The following is a 12,989-nucleotide window of genomic DNA, read 5'->3' as shown; positions in this document are numbered from 1 at the left end:
CAGACCAGGTAGATCTACTGTCTCTATTATATTATGACAGACCAGCTAGATCTACTGTCTCTATTATATTATGACAGACCAGCTAGATCTACTGTCTCTATTATATTATGACAGACCAGCTAGATCTACTGTCTCTATTGTATTATGACAGACCAGCTAGATCTACTGTCTCTATTATATTATGACAGACCAGCTAGATCTAGTGTCTCTATTATATTATGACAGACCAGCTAAATCTACTGTCTCTATTATTATATTATGACAGACCAGCTAGATATACTGTCTCTATTATATTATGACAGACCAGCTAGATCTACTGTGTCTATTATATTATGACAGACCAGCTAGATCTAGTGTCTCTATTATATTAAGACAGACCAGCTAAATCTACTGTCTCTATTATATTTTGACAGACCAGGTAGATCTACTGTCTCTATTATATTATGACAGACCAGCTAGATCTACTGTCTCTATTATATTATTACAGACCAGGTAGATATACTGTCTCTATTATATTATGACAGACCAGCTAAATCTACTGTCTCTATTATATTTTGACAGACCAGGTAGATCTACTGTCTCTATTATATTATGACAGACCAGCTAGATCTACTGTCTCTATTATATTTTGACAGACCAGGTAGATCTACTGTCCCTATTATACTATGACAGACCAGCTAGATCTACTGTCTCTATTATATTATGACAGACCAGCTAGATCTACTGTCTCTATTATAAAATGACAGACCAGGTAGATATACTGTCTCTATTATATTATGACAGACCAGCTAAATCTACTGCCTCTATGTGTCTATTATGGTATGACAGAGCAGCTAAATCTACTGTCTCTATTGTATTATGACAGACCAGCTAGATCTACTGTCTCTATTGTATTATGACAGACCAGCTAGATCTACTGTATCTTCTGTATTATGACAGACCAGGTCGATATACCGTCTCTATTATATTATGACAGACCAGGTCGATATACTGTCTCTATTATAATATGACAGACCGGCTAGATCTACTGTCTCTATTATATTATGACAGACCAGCTAGATCTACTATCTCTATTATATTATGACAGACCAGCTAGATCTAGTGTCTCTATTATATTATGACAGACCAACTAAATCTACTGTCTCTATTATAAAATGACAGACCAGGTAGATATACTGTCTCTATTATATTATGACAGACCAGCTAAATCTACTGTCTCTATGTCTCTATTATGGTATGATAGAGTATATAAATCTACTGTCTCTATTGTATTATGACAGACCAGCTAGATCTACTGTCTCTATTGTATTATGACAGACCAGCTAGATCTACTGTCTCTATTGTATTATGACAGACCCGCTAGATCTACTGTCTCTATTATATTATAACAGACTAGCTAGATCTAGTGTCTATTTTATTATGACAGACCAGCTAGATCTACTGTCTCTATTGTATTATGACAGACCAGCTAGATCTACTGTCTCTATTATATTATAACAGACCAGCTAGATCTACTTTCTATTATATTATGACAGACCAGCTAGATCTACTGTCTATTATATTATGACAGACCAGCTAGATCTACTGTCTCTTTTATTATGACAGACCAGCTAGATCTACTGTCTCTATTGTATTATGACAGACCAGCTAGATCTACTGTCTCTATTATATTATGAGAGACCAGGTAGATATAGACTCCATTATAAAATGACAGACCAGCTAGATCTATTCTTGCTATTTTATTATGACAGACCAGCAAGATCAATTGTCTCTATTATAATATGACAGACCAGCTAGATCTACTGTCTCTATTATATTATGACAGACCACCTAGATCTATTGTCTCTATTATAATATGACATTATGACAGACCAGCTAGATCTACTGTTTCTATTGTATTATGACAGACCAGCTAGATCTACTATCTCTATTATATTATGACAGACCAGCTAGATCTAGTGTCTCTATTATATTAAGACAGACCAACTAAATCTACTGTCTCTATTATACTATGACAGACCAGCTAGATCTGCTGTCTCTATTATATTATGACAGACCAGCTAGATCTACTGTCTCTATTATATTATTACAGACCAGGTAGATATACTGTCTCTATTATATTATGACAGACCAGCTAAATCTACTGTCTCTATGTCTCTATTATGTTATGACAGACCAGCTAAATCTACTGTCTCTATGTCTCTATTATAAAATGACAGACCAGCTAGATCTACTGTCTATATTATATTATGACAGACCAGCTAGATCTACTGTGTCTATTATATTATGACAGACCAGCTAGATCTACTGTCTCTATTATAAATGACAGACCAGGTAGATATACTGTCTCTATTATATTATGAAAGACCAGCTAAATCTACTGTCTCTATGTCTCTATTATGCTATGACAGACCAGCTAAATCTACTGTCTCTATTGTATTATGACAGACCAGCTAGATCTACTGTCTCTATTATATTATAACAGACCAGCTAGATCTACTGTGTCTATTATATTATGACAGACCAGCTAGATCTACTGTCTCTATTATATTATGACAGACCAGCTAAATCTACTGTCTCTATGTCTCTGTTATGTTATGACAGACCAGCTAAATCTACTGTCTCTATGTCTCTATTATAAAATGACAGACCAGCTAGATCTACTGTCTATATTATATTTTGACAGACCAGCTAGATCTACTGTCGATTATATTATGACAGGCCAGCTAGATCTACTGTCTCTATTGTATTATGACAGACCAGCTAGATCTACTGTCTATATTATATTATGACAGACCAGGTAGATATACTGTCTCTATTATATTATGACAGACCAGCTAAATCTACTGTCTCTATGTCTCTGTTATGTTATGACAGACCAGCTAAATCTACTGTCTCTATGTCTCTATTATAAAATGACAGACCAGCTAGATCTACTGTCTATATTATATTTTGACAGACCAGCTAGATCTACTGTCGATTATATTATGACAGGCCAGCTAGATCTACTGTCTCTATTGTATTATGACAGACCAGGTAGATCTACTGTCTCTATTGTATTATGACAGACCAGCTAGATCTACTGTCTCTATTATAAAATGACAGACCAGGTAGATATACTGTCTCTATTATATTATGAAAGACCAGCTAAATCTACTGTCTCTATGTCTCTATTATGCTATGACAGACCAGCTAAATCTACTGTCTCTATTGTATTATGACAGACCAGCTAGATCTACTGTCTCTATTATATTATAACAGACCAGCTAGATCTACTGTGTCTATTATATTATGACAGACCAGCTAGATCTACTGTCTCTATTATATTATGACAGACCAGCTAAATCTACTGTCTCTATGTCTCTGTTATGTTATGACAGACCAGCTAAATCTACTGTCTCTATGTCTCTATCATAAAATGACAGACCAGCTAGATCTACTGTCTATATTATATTTTGACAGACCAGCTAGATCTACTGTCGATTATATTATGACAGGCCAGCTAGATCTACTGTCTCTATTGTATTATGACAGACCAGGTAGATCTACTGTCTCTATTGTATTATGACAGACCAGCTAGATCAACTGTCTATATTATATTATGACAGACCAGCTAGATCTACTGTGTCTATTATATTATGACAGACCAGCTAGATCTACTGTCTATTACATTATGACAGACCAACTAGATCTACTGTTTCTATTATATTATGACAGACCAGGTAGATATACTGTCTCCATTATAAAATGACAGACCAGCTACATCTACTGTCTCTATTGTATTATGACTGACCAGCTAGATCTAGTGTCTCTATTATATTATGACAGACCAGCTAGATCTACTGTCTCTATTGTATTATGACAGACCAGCTAGATCTAGTGTCTCTATTATATTATGACAGACCAACTAAATATACTGTCTCTATTATATTATGACAGACCAGGTAGATCTACTGTCTCTATTATATTTTGACAGACCAGGTAGATCTACTGTCTCTATTATATTATTACAGACCAGGTAGATATACTGTCTCTATTATATTATGACAGACCAGCTAAATCTACTGTCTCTATGTCTCTATTATGTTATGAAAGACCAGCTAAATCTACTGTCTCTATGTCTCTATTATAAAAATGACAGACCAGCTAGATCTACTGTCTATATTATATTTTGACAGACCAGGTAGATCTACTGTCGATTATATTATGACAGGCCAGCTAGATCTACTGTCTCTATTATATTATGACAGACCAGCTAAATCTACTGTCTCTATGTCTCTATTATAAAATAACAGACCAGCTAGATCTCCTGTCTATATTATATTTTGACAGACCAGCTAGATCTACTGTCGATTATATTATGACAGGCCAGCTAGATCTACTGTCTCTATTGTATTATGACAGACCAGGTAGATCTACTGTCTCTATTGTATGATGACAGACCAGCTAGATCTATGGTCCTTCTGTCTCATATTATATTATGACAGACCAGACTGTAAGATAAAAGCTACTGTAAATGGCATATTATTTATTATTTATTTATTTATTTACTGTCTATTTATATTATGACAGACCAGCTAGATCTACTGTGTCTATTATATTATGACAGACCAGCTTATGACAGACCAACCAAATCTACTGTTTCTATTATATTATGACAGACCAGGTAGATATACTGTCTCCATTATAAAATGACAGACCAGCTACATCTACTGTCTCTATTGTATTATGACAGACCAGCTAGATCTACTGTCTCTATTATATTATGACAGACCAGCTAGATCTACTGTCTATTATATTATGACAGACCAGCTAGATCTACTTTCTATTATATTATGACAGACCAGCTAGATCTACTGTCTCTATTATAATATGACAGACCAGCTAGATCTACTGTCTCTATTGTATTATTACAGACCAGCTAGATCTACTGTCTCTATTATATTATGACAGACCAGCTAGATCTACTATCTCTATTATATTATGACAGACCAGCTAGATCTAGTGTCTCTATTATATTATGACAGACCAACTAAATATACTGTCTCTATTATATTATGACAGACCAGGTAGATGTACTGTCTCTATTATATTTTGACAGACCAGGTAGATCTACTGTCTCTATTATATTATGACAGACCAGCTAGATCTATTGTATTATGACAGACCAGCTTGATCTACTATCTCTATTATATTATGACAGACCAGCTAGATCTAGTGTCTCTATTATATTATGACAGACCAACTAAATATACTGTCTCTATTATATTTTGACAGACCAGGTAGATATACTGTCTCTATTATATTATGAGAGACCAGCTAGATCTACTGTCTGTATTATATTTTGACAGACCAGCTAGATCTACTGTCTCTATTATATTATGACAGACCAGCTAGATCTACTGTCTCTATTATATTATGACACACCAGGTAGATATACTGTCTCTATTATATTATGACAGACCAGGTAGATATACTGTCTCTATTATATTATGACAGACCAGCTAAATCTACTGTCTCTATGTCTCTATTATGTTATGAAAGACCAGCTAAATCTACTGTCTCTATGTCTCTATTATAAAATGACAGACCAGCTAAATCTACTGTCTATATTACATACCTTAAGGGAACATTTCGGCAGTTGCTGTATGGTTAGTGAGAAAGTCCATATTGCAAATGTACGGTCCCTTACTAGACGTCCGAAATCGTTTGTAAAATTCCCGGACGGCGTCGGGCCCAGCGGCAGGGCCAGACCTACCGGGAAGTCATCAAATGAACTTTGTCGGACATTCGGTTTCCGTTTTACAAAAATAATCAGATTTTGGTCATTTTTCCGCTGTCCCGAAAATCCCACAAGAGGGCATAAGCAATCATATTTCTATTGGACAAAACATCATGATTCACGACGGGCCTTATCTCGAAAACGGAAAATATTTCGAAGCCGAAACTCGGTGAGCGTAGGTTTGGCATAATGGGCAGTTGGCCCCTAACAAGATGGCGTCTAGGCCTCAACGGTTTTTGAGTTATGGCCATTTATCTGGGATTAAAGGTCCAAAATGAAAATAGAGAAATTATTTTTCCACTTCACGTCAAAGTCAAGGAGCCTCCAGTGTCAATAAAAAAAGAACCAGCCATTTATCTATCGTCATTTAAGAGAAATCGTACAATGACAGATTGGTGATGTTCATGGATAGGTGGGTTTTTTTTCAACGGTTACAGATCCAGTTGCAGGGTGTTCTTACGAATCTTTTTAAAGTGTGCTGCGGAGCTCTGCGAGATTCCTGTGATTTTCTATGATTTTCTGAAATAACACACACTACCTAAACCCTCTGTAAATAACTCAGTTCTTAACGTAAAGACTTAAAACTCTGGATTCTGTTAAGGCATACCCCAATCAGGATATAATTTTATTTATAGCTTCCTGTGCGAACCGGAAGTGCCTTGAATGGTGTCACAGTGGCAGTTTCCAAGGGTTAAAAAGGTCAGATCTTTTCAAAACTTCATATGTGTGATTAGGCAACCCCCATAAACTGTAAATCAGTCATTTCTCCCAACAGATGTCAAAGAAAGGCTCTCTCTCACACACACACACACACAGAAACACACACACAACAAGGATGGAGTGACAAAGTGCGGTGCTTAAAGACACACAAAGCCTACAATGGCATTTCCATATTCTCTAGGCCGTGCCGAGTTCAACAAGATGCCCCGCTTGACCGTAGCTCGCTCGGTCTAAGCACAGCGACCATTAGCAAAGTAGGCCCAAAATGAAGCCTGCCCCACAACGTCATTTGCTTTTGGGTGACAGTGAGAGAACCGTTAGGGTGAGAAGCACAATTCAACCTCAGGTATGTTCCTAAGGTCCTTCCGATCCGTGCAAGCCTAACCTTGACCGTGTGGCATTAACCCTTAATAGTTAAAAGAAGGTGTTTACTTCAAAGAGTTTGCATTGACTTCTCTCCCCATAGGAATACATTGCCTGCACCCCTAAATTCAACCTGAAGCCTATATGGGTTATGAATGCCGTATGAACCTGTCTTTGGTAACAGTCCATCAGGCCAGTATGAGGTCTACCTGTGTTGATTCTAAGCTTCCTGGACCAACCGGAAGTGGTTAAAATCACCCTAAAAGTGTATATCCATACCCTGCCTGCAGTTTGATAGACATAGTGCATTCAACCCTGTGTAAATCAGTCAATTCTAAACGTAAAGAATTAAAACTCAGGATTCTGTAACAGCATACCCCAATGAGGATATGTGTTGACGTATAGCTTCCTGTGCCAACCGGAAGTGCCATAATTGGTGTCTCAGGAGCTGTTTCGAAGGGTTAAAAAAGTCAGATCTGTCCAAAACTTCATATTTGTGATTAGGAAACCCCCATGAACTGTAAATCAGTAATTTTTCCCATAAAATTTAAAAGGAAAACTAAATCACACAGACACACAACTTGTTAGGAGGGACGTATTGGGGTGCGTAGAGACTGACAGTGCCTGCAATAGTAAGCTTTGTTCGAGCTAAAAAGAACCGTCAGACCTAGAGTTCCGAAACTTTAGAAACCTGTTCTAGACCTCAGGTCGATAGTGCGTGGTGAGTTAGGTGGCTCTAGACTGTTCGCGGACCGAGAAACAGCCTTGTACATTTGCAATGACTTCAATTCATTTTGACCATTACGAAAATGACAACATTTAGAAATGTCCCAGAGTCGTAAGACTAGGTGCATTGTGACCGTCTCGGCTCATAGAGACGGAACCCAACGTTTCTGTCCGATAGCTCATTCAAGGACCCCGTAGCAAGTCATGGAAACAAGTGAATTTTCAGCACCAATTAGGGTTTTGCTCGGACACCAAATGACCTATCGAGCCGAAACTTGGGATTCGGGGTCGCCTAAGCTAGGACTACACATAACACAAGAAATGGACCCGCAGCTAGAACGTAACTACGTGTTTTATGGTTTCATTATGGTTTGAACCGAAGGCGTTGTGAATTTTGGGCCAGCTCTGAAGTATGTGATAGTTGGCTACTAAACGAGTTGGAAAAAGTGGGTTTGGTGTCAGTTTGTATCAGTTTGGTGTCAGAATGATATCTAATTGACTGATGGACGGTGACTTGCTGGTGACTCTTGTCCATTTGCAATATGTTTAAACAGTGAGGTACCATCACCAAAGTGACATTCTGAAATCAACCCTAATGAGCGATTGAGATGAACCAGAATCACTGCCCATCCCGAGTTCATCGGGCCAGTCAATTTCACATTCCTGCAGGATTTTTATAGCATGACAAATTCGTGATGGTACCTGCCCATTGAACCATATTGCAAATGCACAGTGACTTTGCAAAAGTAAGAAAACAAACAAATGGACATGATGAAATCACCATATTTTTATTTTTGGGTTACCAGTTGCACAACAATGCACGTGCATTTGCAATATGATTCAACAGTGAAAAAACATCACAAAATGGACATGATGAAGTCAACACAACGAGCGATGGAAAGGAGCAACTATCACTGCCAGGCCATCCTGTGTTTATCTGGCCAGTCAATTTTGCATTTCTGCAGGATTTTTGAGCATGTCAAATTTCTTATGGTAAATGCCCATTGAACCATATTGCAAATGCACGTGCACTTGCAATATGATTCAACAGTGAAAAAACATCACCAAATGGACATGATGAAGTCAACACAACGAGTGATGGAAAGGAACAACTATCACTGCCCGGCCATCCTGTGTTCCCATAGCGGGCATTAATATTAGAATGACCAGTAAATGCATTTACAACCATATTTTTATTTTTGGGTTACCAGGTGCCTATTTTCAATCACCAGTTGCACAACAATGCGTATCCATCAGAATATTTTAAACAGTCCATAACCTTTTAGGGAGTTTTATTCCTCTGCTGGTAGCGTGACTACAGCTTAAGCTCATTACCATAACGCACAATGCGCAAAAATATTCCTAAAAATATTTAACCTCCACATTAACAAGTAAAATAGCTCAAATGAAAGATAAACAAGTTGTTTATCTAGCCAGCAAGTCAGATTTCTAAAATGTTTTACGGCGAAAACATAGCACATATTTATGTCAAACCACCACCGCAGACATAGCTCATTAGCATAGCCAAGTAGGAAAAAATATGCAATCAACAAACGCAGGATTAAAAGAAAAATAATTTCACTAACCTTTTGAAATCTTCATCAGATGACAGTAATATAACATGTTACACAGTACATTCATTTTTTTTCAATAATATGCTATATATATCCATAAATCTCTGTCAATTACGCATCGTTCAAAAAATGCTACTCAAATGTCCTGAGAAATGAAATAGCCCCGGCAGATAACGTCAGCTAACAAGGAATACACATCATAAACTTTGACTAAAAATGCATGTTTTACATATGTATAGCAAGATACACTTCTTCTAAATGCAATTGCATTGTTACATTTAATTTTAACGTTACATTTTGCGTTCACTAGACTATAATATGGAGTCGGCGCTCCCACAGTAGCATAATGACTCCTCTATCTTGGAGTCGACAGAAACCCAAAATTAATACATTAAATATTCCCTTACCTTTGTTGTTCTTCCATCAAACGACCTGTAAGGGATTATACTCACCAAATTAGTGTTCAGTTTTCAAGTCTGCGTCTTTCGGTTCTCAAAATAGCCTGATTTTGGTAAAAATGTAGTCAAAATTGAAGTGGTTGCGCACCAAAACTTCAGTATATATAATATGTCGAGTAAACTTGTCAAACTATGTTCATAATTAAGCTTTAACATGTTATAAAGGTCTACAGCAATTGTGAGGACTAAGCGAAACACACACGTCTTTTAATCGATCCTGAGGGAAAGAGAGAAAATGTACAGAGCGCGCTTTCAGGGCACTGTTTTTTTGGCGTGACCGAGACCTTTCGGCACGCTCAACGTCTCGTGAGCGCGCGATTCACACACTGACAAGCCCCATAGAAGGCAGCCTTCACGCTGAACACGTAGAAACTGTTCCCAGAGCCTTTTGGGAAGTGCGTTAAATATGACGTCAAAGCAGAGGCAACTTTTTCCATTACAAGAGAGATTTTGGGAGAATGCATGCCCTGACACTTCTGTTTTACATAGAGACAAAATTTAAACGGATTTAGAATTGTTAGAGTGTTTTCTATTCGATAATATTTTTAATATGCAAATATTAGCAACTTTTGAAAAAAATGTATCCTGTTTTATATGGGTACCCAAATCCTCCAGAAGGGGCAGTAAACCGTGGTATCCTGAACAGGATAAAGCACTCAGGATGGCCCCCATAGATAGAGGGCCGTAGTAGGGTACTCCCCATAGTGGGCATGGATAATAGGAGTCCCGGTAAATGCATTTACAACCATATTTTTTATTTTGGGTTACCAGGTGCCTATTTTCAATCACCAGTTGCACAACAATGCACGTGCATTTGCAATATGATTCTATAGTGAAAAAACATCACCAAATGGACATGATGAAATCAACACAATGAGCGTTGGAAAGTAGCAACTATCACTGCCAGGCCATCCTGTGTTCATCAGGCAAGTCAATTTAGCATTCCTGCAGGATTTTTGTAGCATGACAAATTCATGATGGTAAATGCCCATTGAACCATATTGCAAATGCACAGTGACTTTGCAAAAGTGAGAAAACATAAACAAATGGACATGATGAAATCAACACAACGAGTGATGGAAAGGTACAACTATCACTGCTCGGCCAACCTGTGTTCATCAGGCCAGTCAATTTAACATTTCTGCAGGAGTTTTGAGCATGTCAAATTTCTTATGGCATTTGGCCCCAAAAAAGTGACTTTTGACTTTGACTTTTGACTTTGACTTTTGACTTCCTATGAAATCATATTGCAAATGGACAAATCATATTCCTTATGCACAAGTAAAAATAAAAAAATATGATAATAACATTTTACAAAAGTATATTCATACAGTCCTTACACATGATTAATTGACATAAAATCGAAACAATTTCTAAAAACGGTCCAGAAAGCACTTTTTACAAGGGTGATACGTTTTTTTTTTTAAAGTTCACATTTTCGACTTTTAACTTCCTATGAAAGCATATTGTAAATGGACAAAACATATGCCTTATGCGCATGTAAAAAAAAAAAAATTATGATAATAAAATTGGAATTTCGAAAAACGGTCCAGAAAGCACTTTTTAAGGGGTGATAAGTTTTCGACAAAACCATTTTTCAAAATTTTGCTTTTAGATGTTGACTTGGGTTACATTTCCAATATGAAAAACCAAGGTTTAGCGCACTCGCCACCTGATTTTTAAAGTGTTACAACTGGCAATTGCCACATGGCATTTGCCGTACACTTTGCATGAATCAACGCCGAATTGGGTGGTATTGGACATCGTGTATATGGTTTGTCCGATGCCAATGACTTCCCATTCATTTTTGTCCAATTCAGGGGTATTCCCTTACAGTTGTAACACCTTCTTTAACTGGTAAAGGTTAATGCCACACGGTCAAGGTTAGGCTTGCACAGATCGGGAGGACCTTAGGAACGTACCTGAGGTATAATTGTACTTCTCACCCTAACGGTTCTCTCACTGTCACCCAAAAGCAAATGACGTTGTGGGGCAGGCTTCATTTTGGGCCTACTTTTCTCATGGTCGCTGCGCTTAGACCGAGCGAGCTACGGTCAAGCGGGGCATCTCGTTAAACTCGACACGGCCTAGAGAATATGGAAATGCCATTGCTGGCTCTGTGTGTCTTTAAGCACCGCACTTTGTCACTCCATCCTTGCTGTGTGTGTGTGTGTCTGTGTGTGTGTGTGTGTGTGTGTGTGTGAGAGAGAGCTTTTCTTTGACATCTGTTGGGAGAAATGACTGACTTGCAGTTTATGGGGGTTGCCTAATCACACATATGAAGTTTTGAAAAGATCTGACCTTTTTAACCCTTGGAAACTGCCACTATGACACCATTTAAGGCACTTCTGGTTGGTACAGGAAGCTATAAATGAACTCATATCCTTATTGGGGTATGCCTTTACAGAATCCTGAAGTCTTTACGTTAAGAACTGAGTTATTTACGGAGGGTTTAGTGAGTGTGTTATTTCAGAAAATCATAGAAAATCACAGAAATCTCGCAGAGCTCCGCAGCACACTTTAAAAATATTCATTTGAACACCCTGCAACTGGATCTGTAACTGTTGAAAAAAAACACCTATCTTTGAACATCACCAATCTGTCATTGTACGATTTCTCTTAAATGACGATAGATAAATGGCTGGTTCTTTTTTATTGACACCGGAGGCTCCTTGACTTTGATGTGAAGTGGAAAAATAATTTCGCTATTTTCATTTTGGACCTTTAATCCCAGAGAAATGGCCATAACTCAAAAACCGTTGAGGCCTAGATGCCATCTTGTTCGAGGCCAACTGCCCATTATGCCAAACCTACGCTCACCAGGTTTCGGCTTCAAAATATTTTCAGTTTTCGAGATAAGTCCCCGTCGTGATTCGTGATGTTTTGTCCAATAGCAATATGATAGCTTATGCACTCTTGTGGGATTTTCCGGGACAGCGGAAAAATGACCAAAATGTGATTATTTTATAAAACGGAAACCGAATGTCCGACAAAGTTCATTTGATGACTTCCCGTTAGGTCCGGCCCTGCCGCTCGGCCCGAAGCCGTCCACAAATTTTTAATTTTTCGGACTTCTAGTAAGGGACCGTACGTTTGCAATATGGACTTTCTCACTAACCATACAGCAAATGTCCAAATGTTCCCCTTGAGGTATGTCAGAAGTGGATTTGAACCCACGCCTCCATTGGAGACTGCGACCTGAACGCAGTGCCTTAGACCGCTCGGCCATCCTGACTACAGCACAGTAGGACAACAGGTCCACATGGCTGAAATCTTAACAAATGGCTTAATGGGTATTTTCAACGCAATCGTGTTATTTTTATTTTTAGGGTTTAACAAGGCAGCTCAACTGTGACATGTGGCTTG

At 37.9% G+C, this 12,989-nt stretch overlaps 1 non-coding gene across 1 annotated transcript; it reads right to left on the bottom strand.

The window, feature by feature from the left end:
- Positions 1 to 12,776: 12,776 nt before the first annotated feature.
- Positions 12,777 to 12,858, bottom strand: trnal-cag (transfer RNA leucine (anticodon CAG)). The gene has a single exon. It is a non-coding gene; the product is annotated as a tRNA-Leu (tRNA).
- Positions 12,859 to 12,989: the final 131 nt, after the last annotated feature.

This window comes from Oncorhynchus keta, unplaced genomic scaffold, assembly GCF_023373465.1.
Source record: "Oncorhynchus keta strain PuntledgeMale-10-30-2019 unplaced genomic scaffold, Oket_V2 Un_contig_14631_pilon_pilon, whole genome shotgun sequence".
NCBI lineage: Eukaryota > Metazoa > Chordata > Actinopteri > Salmoniformes > Salmonidae > Oncorhynchus > Oncorhynchus keta.
The sequence above is the reverse complement of the archived record's forward strand: the minus strand, read 5'-3'. Positions and strand labels throughout refer to the sequence as shown.